The sequence below is a fragment of the Babylonia areolata genome, chromosome 15, assembly GCF_041734735.1.
Source record: "Babylonia areolata isolate BAREFJ2019XMU chromosome 15, ASM4173473v1, whole genome shotgun sequence".
Classification (NCBI taxonomy): domain Eukaryota; kingdom Metazoa; phylum Mollusca; class Gastropoda; order Neogastropoda; family Buccinidae; genus Babylonia; species Babylonia areolata.
In genome coordinates, this window is record NC_134890.1 from 34735894 (window position 1) to 34744218 (window position 8325).

Below are 8325 nucleotides of genomic sequence, written 5' to 3' on the forward strand. Positions count from 1 at the left end.
TTTTTTAGTGGCTTTTACTGGTCTATCCCTTTTTCGCCCGCCTCAGTAGAGAAAGGCATTTCCTGTTTTATTAACTACACATGGTGGACATTACTGTTGTTCATCAGTATCTGTTTACCAGATAAAAGTGCTGAGTTTTGTGAGCAAGAAATTAGAACAGTAATCTGACTTTGGAAACAGGTTTGGCTTTTAAAAAAAAATTTTTGTGCCCTTCCTAAAAGTGCATTGTTATTACAATTAGAGGGTGTGGAAAGAACAACTGATTTTTTTCCCATTTTCAAGCTAAATGTGGTGTCAACAGACTAAGTATTTCCAGGGGAAAGAATGTTTAAGTTTACCACAGACACACACTCACACTCACATGCACACACACACACACACACACACACACACACACACACACACACACACACACACACACTTGACGCGCTGAAGACAAAATATAGTAAAAATGTTATATGCATTTGTGGTAAGCAGTTCGGCTTGCATCATAGTTTGTTTCAATGTCAGCAGTTACATATCTTCTTGCCAAGTATTTCACAGAGAGTAGCTATTCTGCAGATGATTTTGGGGAAGTTATTTCTAACGAGGTTCTTTTTGTAGAACTTTGAAAGGCATTAGTTCATAGCCCTATTTCTACATTCCTTTAATGTACTTCATAATTATGTTAATGGTTTTAGTTATCATCATTATTGAATTGTTACTGTTAAAGCTAATTTCATGTTAGTTATGCATTTCTTAATAATGTTAATGGTTTTAGTTATTATCATCATTATTGAATTGGTACTGTTAAAGCTAATTTCATGTTAGTTATGCATTTCTTAATAATGTTAATGGTTTTAGTTATTATCATCATTATTGAATTGGTACTGTTAAAGCTAATTTCATGTTAGTTACGCATTTCTTAATAATGTTAATGGTTTTAGTTATTATCATCATTATTGAATTGGTACTGTTAAAGCTAATTTCATGTTAGTTACGCATTTCTTTGTTGTTTTCTACGTCTTCTGTTTTATCCTGACTTCTCTTTCCCCTCTCCCCATCCCACCCCACCTTCTTTTTTTGTTTTCTTTCTTTTTTTTTTTTTTTTTTTTTGAATCGTCTAATATCACTGATAGTGAAAAGACGCTAAACTAAAGAATGAACACACACACACACACACACACACACACACACACACACACACACACACACACACACACACACACACACACACACACACACACACACTCACTCACACACACACAAACACGCACACACACACACACTCTCTCTCTCTCTCTCTGTCTCTCTCTCTCTATCTCTCTCTCTCTATCTCTCTCTGTCTCTCTCATTCAACCAATAGTCCAATATGGTGCCGAATTATGGGGACTCGATAAAGCTGCATTTCAGTGTGAAAAGATACATTTATTTGCACTTAAGAAGTTCTTAGGCGTAGAAGAGCGAACTCCCAATGATTTGATATACGGGGAAACAAACAGATATCCTATCTATATAAATTCAGTTATAAAGTGCATGAAGTATTGGTTACAGTTACTGAGAATGCATGAGTCTAGACTGCCTCACAAAGCCTATAAAATGTTATTTGATCTTGATGCGTGTGGCAAAAGAAACTGGGCTACAAGTATACGCTGTAAACTGTTTATGTTTGGATTTGGGTATGTATGGCTTAATCAAGGTGTAGAGGGGATTGATGAGTTTCTTCGGACTTTTAAAGAAAGACTTATTGTTTGTAGATGGCAAGAATGGGATTTCCATGTTAACAACAGTGAAAGATTTAATGCCTATAAAACCTTTTGTACTATACCCGATGTCAAAACCTATTTATTGATGAATATAGATAAACATTTAAAGTATATAATGACTAGATTTAGACTTGGTATTTCGGAAATTGCAGAACATAGTCACCGTTATAAAGTACATGATGAGTCTGATTTATTATGTCCACTGTGTAAGAAGGGGAAGGAAAATGAAGTGCACTTTGTTCTATCCTGTCCTGTTATGTATGACTTAAGAATGCAATACATACCGTTGAAATTTTTTAAGTTCCCTAGTCAGTTTAGATTATCGCTACTTATGGCATCTACACACGAACAAACTATCAGAAATTTCTCAATTTATCTGTACAAAGCGTTTAAGCTTCGATCCACTCTTACGTCGTAAAATTCATTTATTAAGCTTGTGCCACTTCTGATGACACGATTACTTTATTGAGTTCAGTTAAATAGGCGTGTTGTTATTTATCTGCTGTGTACTACTTAGTTAAGTGTATACTGCATGACAACGTATGATATTTGTCTTGCTTATTTTATTTTATTTTTTCTTCTCACATATGTTTTTGTCTGACACCCTTTCATGAGGGGCAATGGCCTATATGAATAAACCATTCATTCATTCATTCATTCTCTCTCTCTCTCTCTCTCTCTCTCTCTCTCTCTCTCTCTCTCTCTCTCTCTCTACTTTCTCACATGAAAAAAAACAAGACTGAACAATCACCTGCCACCCTCACAGAGAGAGAGATGTATGTAAGTGTTTTTTGTGTGGGTGGCTGGGAAGTTGTGTATGTGTGTGCATGCATGTGTGTGTGTGTGTGTGTGTGTGCATGTCTGTGTGTGTGTGCGTGTGTATGTGCGTGCATGTGTGTGTGTATGTGTGTGTGTGTGTGTGTGTGTGTGTGTGTGTGTGTTGTGATGGGCACTTGGAAAGCAGTGGGGTGCCGTGGAGGGGTAGTGTTGTGCATGGTGCACGTGTAAACTGCTGCAACAATTTCATCATCTTTGTCATGTGGAACAGACGCTTGATTTTAAACTCACTATTACTGTTTACTGCTGGATGTAATGTGTGTGCTTACACTCGTCTGTCCACTGTGACTCCAGATTTTAATAGTGTTTTAATTTTACACTACATTTTAAAGTGCTTGTATATGTTATATGATTTTCACTCGTGTGTGTGAGGAGAAATGAGGTGCAGGGTGAGGGCAACAGCATTTCTGTAGTCACCCAGTGGTCAGGGCAATCAAACCAAGAAGGTGATACAACTTTTAACTTGTTTCTTGGACTCTTCTATCAGTTATATACAACTGTATATCTATCTATCTATCTATCTATATATGTATATATATATATATATGTATGTATGTATATAGTACTGTTGCTGATGTTTTTATATTTTACCAGTCTTGGTATTTACCTCAGTTCTTTCTGCAAGGAATGGAGCCCAAGACACCAAGAGAGTGTGAACTTCCTAGATGTGTGTGAGTGTTTTGTGTGCCATTAGTAGTGTTCATTTCGTTCTTAATCTCTTGTTTTCTGCACACTCTGATGTGTGTATGTGTGAGAATGTTTGTAAAGTATATGTGTGTGCTTTGTATGTGTGTGTGTGTGTGCATTGGCTGGGATATGTTCAAACTGTGAGTGTATGTGTGTGTAGGTGGATGTGTGTGTAGGTGGATGTGTGTATACAGGTGGGACTGAATGATCTTGTGATTGAGAAAGATTAAACATTCTTTCATTTTCATGTATGTTTTTATGTTTCAGTTTTTCAAAAAAATGTTTAGTGTCATTGTAAAGTGTGCTGTACTGTATAGTACAGTGCTCATGAGGTTTCCTTTAAAGATGATAATGATGATAATAAAATTGTTCCTGACAGTATATCTGCAGTCTGTATTTCATCACAGAGTAATTGTGACCCTCTCATATGTAAATATATCGATTATCTATTTTTTCTCTTCCTTTCCCACTTATATATGTTAACTATTTTTTCTCTTCTTTTCCCACTTATATATGTGAACTATTTGTTCTCTTCTTTTCCCACTTATATATGTTAACTATTTTGTCTCTTCTTTTCCCACTTATATATGTGAACTATTTGTTCTCTTCTTTTCCCACTTATATATGTTAACTATTTGTTCTCTTCTTTTCCCACTTATATATGTGAACTATTTTGTCTCTTCTTTTCCCACTTATATATGTTAACTATTTTGTCTCTTCTTTTCCCACTTATATATGTTAACTATTTGTTCTCTTCTTTTCCCACTTATATATGTTAACTATTTTTTCTCTTCCTTTCCCACTTATATATGTATTGCATCCATCTCCCTGCCATTTTTTCACGAGTATATGTACTTTTACTTTTAAAACATAGAAAAGGCGTTGGAATGTGGTCGTTTACTGTGTCGTTGTATTGAATAAAACAAGTTTTAAAGAAGAAGATATTTCTGTGTTCTCATTTTCTTCTCTGTGTTGTCGTTATCAGCTGTGTCAGAGTGGGCCAAACACCTGGTTTGTGTACATATCCTTTAAAGTACAATGTGCTCATATGTCGTCACCCAGTTTGTGTGGTGTGTGTCCATCGAGATCGATGATGACCATCGTTGTCATCCAGCTGGGGGATGGGGGGAGGGTGGTGGTGGGGTGGGGGGGAGGATGCTCATGAATCTATCTGTGAATGCGCAGATGGCTGAATAGTCCAATCTGTGCACGAAATGTTCGCTGACATTTGGGGCAGACAAAGACAGGCATACCATTGTCAGGGAGCTTGTTTGCCCGTGACTTTCTGGCCTGCCTCTTCTGAACAGCTGCAGCAGTCCTGTTGGCCTCACACAACTTGGCGCCTTTGTGCACAGCAGCACGCCATTTGTCACGGTCCACTGCAGATTCCTCCCAGGAGTCAGGGTTGATATCAAACACTTTCAGAGAGACTTTCAGAGTATCTCTGAAGCGCTTCTTCTGACCTCCGTGTGATCTCTTCCCTTGTTGCAGCTCGCCATAGAAGAGCCTTTTGGGCAGCCGATGGTCTGGCATGCGCGCCACGTGTCCAGCCCAGCGAAGCTGGGACTGCATCAGGATGGTGAAGATGCTGGGAAGGGTGGCTTTTGCGAGCACCTCTGTGTCTGGGGTCTTGTCTTGCCACTTGATGTTCAGTAGCTTCCTGAGGCATGTTGTGTGGAAGTGGTTCAGCTTCTTGGCATGTCGTTGGTACACTGTCCAAGTTTCGCAGGCGTACAGTAGTGTGGGGAGAACTACTGCTCTGTAGACCTTTAGCTTGGTCTCAAGACTAATGCCTCTTCTGTTCCAGACATTTGCACTAAGTCTACCAAAAGTTGCACTTGCTCTTGCAATCCTGACGTTCACTTCATCGTCGATGGTCGCATTTCGTGACAGTGTGCTGCCAAGGTATGTGAACCGCTCCACCGCACTGAGTCTCTGACCGTTGACTGTGATGTTGGGCTCAACGTAGGGTTTCCCTGGGGCTGGCTGATGGAGAACTTCAGTTTTCCTCGTGCTGATGGTAAGGCCGAAGTTCCTGCTGGCAGTGGCAAACTTGTCAACGCTGAGTTGCATGTCAGCTTCAGATCCAGCGTTGAGGGCACAATCATCAGCAAACAAAAAGTCTCTGATGATGTCTGTCATGACCTTCGTTTTTGCTTGAAGCCTTCTGAGGTTAAACAACTTACCATCTGTTCGGTACTTTAGGCCGATTCCAACATCGCCATCTCTGAAGGCATCAGTAAGCATTGCAGAGAACATGAGGCTGAACAGCGTTGGAGCCAGGACGCAGCCTTGCTTGACACCATTTGTGACAGCAAAAGGAGCAGATGTTTCGCCTTTGTCCTGGACTCGAGCCTGCATGCCTTCATGGAATTGGCTGACCAAGGAAATAAATTTCCGAGGGCATCCGTACTTGGCCATGATCTTCCACAATCCCTCTCTACTCACGGTGTCGAAGGCCTTAGTGAGGTCGACATAGGTGGAGAACAGATCAGCATTTTGCTCCTGACATTTCTCTTGCAGCTGCCTTGCAGCAAACACCATGTCGGTGGTTCCGCGCTCTTTCCGGAATCCACATTGGCTCTCAGGCAAATGACCTTGGTCAAGGTGTGCTGTGAGGCGGTTTAGTAGGATCCTGGCAAGTATCTTGCCTGCGATGGAGAGCAAGGAAATGCCCCGATGGTTATCACAGGCTTGCCGGTTCCCCTTTCGCTTGTACAAGTGAATGATAGATGCATCTTTGAAATCCTGGGGGATCGTCTCTTCTTTCCACATGAGTGAGTACAGCTGATGGAGCTTCTCAGTCAGCACAGTGCCTCCATCCTTGTAGACCTCTGCTGGTATGGAGTCTGAGCCAGGTGCTTTGCCACTGGATAGCAGACGGATTGCTTTCTGGGTCTCAAGAAGTGTTGGCGGATCGTCCAGTGCTTCGTTGATGGGGACTTGTGGGAGACGGTCTATGGCTTCATCATTTATGGAGGAAGGGCGATTTAAGACACTGTTGAAGTGCTCAGCCCAGCGTTCGAGAATTTTCTCCTTCTCGGTGATCAAGGTATTCCCATCTGCACTGAGGAGGGGGGATGATCCTGAGGATGTGGGGCCGTAGACTTCTTTTAAGGCATCATAGAACCTCTTCATATCGTGCCTGTCAGCATATCCCTGGATCTCATCAGCTTTGTCACTCAGCCACTTATCCTGCATCTGGCGTAACTTTTGCTGAACAGTCCTGCGGATGGCATCGTACACATCCTTTTTTGATGTGGACTTTGGGTTGCTCAGGTAGGCTTGATGCAGACGGCGTTTCTCATCCAGAAGCTGCTTGATTTCATCACAGTTTTCATCAAACCAGTCTTTGTGCTTTCTGGACATGGGTCCCAGGGTCTCTGAAGCTGTACTATAGATCAGCTCACGCAGGGTCCTCCAGTCAGACTCCACATTCTGGTTGTCCAGAGAGGCGGATTCCAGACGATCTTCCAGCAGCTCCACAAAGGACTGTTTGATGGTGATGTTTTTCAGCTTAGCGATGTTGAGCCGTTTTGGAGCCTTCTGGCCTTGGGGGCGTCTCTTGGGCTGGATTCGAATATTCAGCTTCGAGACTACAAGGCGATGGTCTGTCCAACACTCGGCGCCACACATGGTCTTTGTTACACGTACATCTTGCCTATCCCTTTTCCTGACGATGACATAATCGATGAGATGCCAATGCTTTGAGCGAGGGTGCATCCATGACGTCCTGTTACGGGTAGGGAGGCAGAAAACTGTGTTGGTTATCAGCAGTTCGTGCTCTGCACAGGTCTGAAGCAAAAGCAATCCATTTGGGTTGCAGTGGCCCACACCATGCTTTCCAATCACTCCATCCCAGGAGATGTAGTCAGAGCCAACTCTAGCATTGAAGTCCCCAAGAATGATGAGCTTGTCTGCTTTAGGGATAGCAGCAATGACAGAGTGAAGGTCCTCGTAGAACTTCGCCTTCACTTCATCCGGGTTGGTCATGGTTGGGGCGTAGGCACTGACAATGGTGAGGTGCTTCTGGCCAGATGCCAGTGGGAGTTTCATGGTCATAAGCCTATCGTTGACTCCCTTTGGGATTCCAGCTAGCTTGCTGACAAGTGCTGTTTTTACTGCAAAACCAACGCCAGCCTCACGTCGCTCTTCGCTTCCTCGTCCACTCCAGAAGAAGGTGTAACCAGATCCCCGTTCACAGAGCTCGCCTTCACCTGCAAGCCGAGTCTCACTCAAGGCTGCGATGTCAATGTTGTATCTGGCGAGTTCGGATGCAACTAGTGCCGTTCTCCTTTGGGGTCTGTCCGCGTTATCTCTGTCCAGGAGAGTCCTTATGTTCCAAGCACCAATGGTGAGAGGAACGATCCTTGTTTTTTTCTTTTCTTTCTCTTTGTTTCGACCGCTGATGTAGGGTCCCCGCCAGCCGCGGTATGCTGGCCAGGGTGATATGGAGCAGGCAATTTTTAGGGCACCTTTTCTAGCCCCTTCCTCATGCCAGGGAGGTGAGCAGTGCATTCCTAAAGAGGGCTGCTCAGACGCTCAGACGGCTGCCGAGCTCCATCGCTGCTCCTGTCGACGAAGAACGACCCTATGGCCTGAGCCGCCTGTGTGCAGGTCTGCGACTGCGACTGCCAGTGTACCCACACCTGTCGTTTCGTCGCTCGCCTGTCGCCACAGGACTTGGGGGTGATGAAATGATGAAGGATGAAAGGTCATTTTGGATGACTGATGACTTGCGCGATGAGTTTGTTTAAAGTGAAGAGGAGTTGCGCAACGTCAACCTCACTCTCTCGTCCGGGTCCACCAATTTCCAGTGGCAAGACTAAGTCGAGACGACTGGAGGATGAGCACGGATGCAGTGGATGACCAAGATATCCTTTCGGTGTCTCATCTTGCTCTCTGCACTCCACAGTGCGTTGCTGTAACCGCCTTCCTCTCCGTTGAACCGATAGGTTTCTTCCGCAGATTCTGCCGGATCCAGACTTCGCATGCATGGGTAGACACACCCCGGGGGCCAACTGCGTGTGGCATGCACACAGCACAGTGGAGCTAG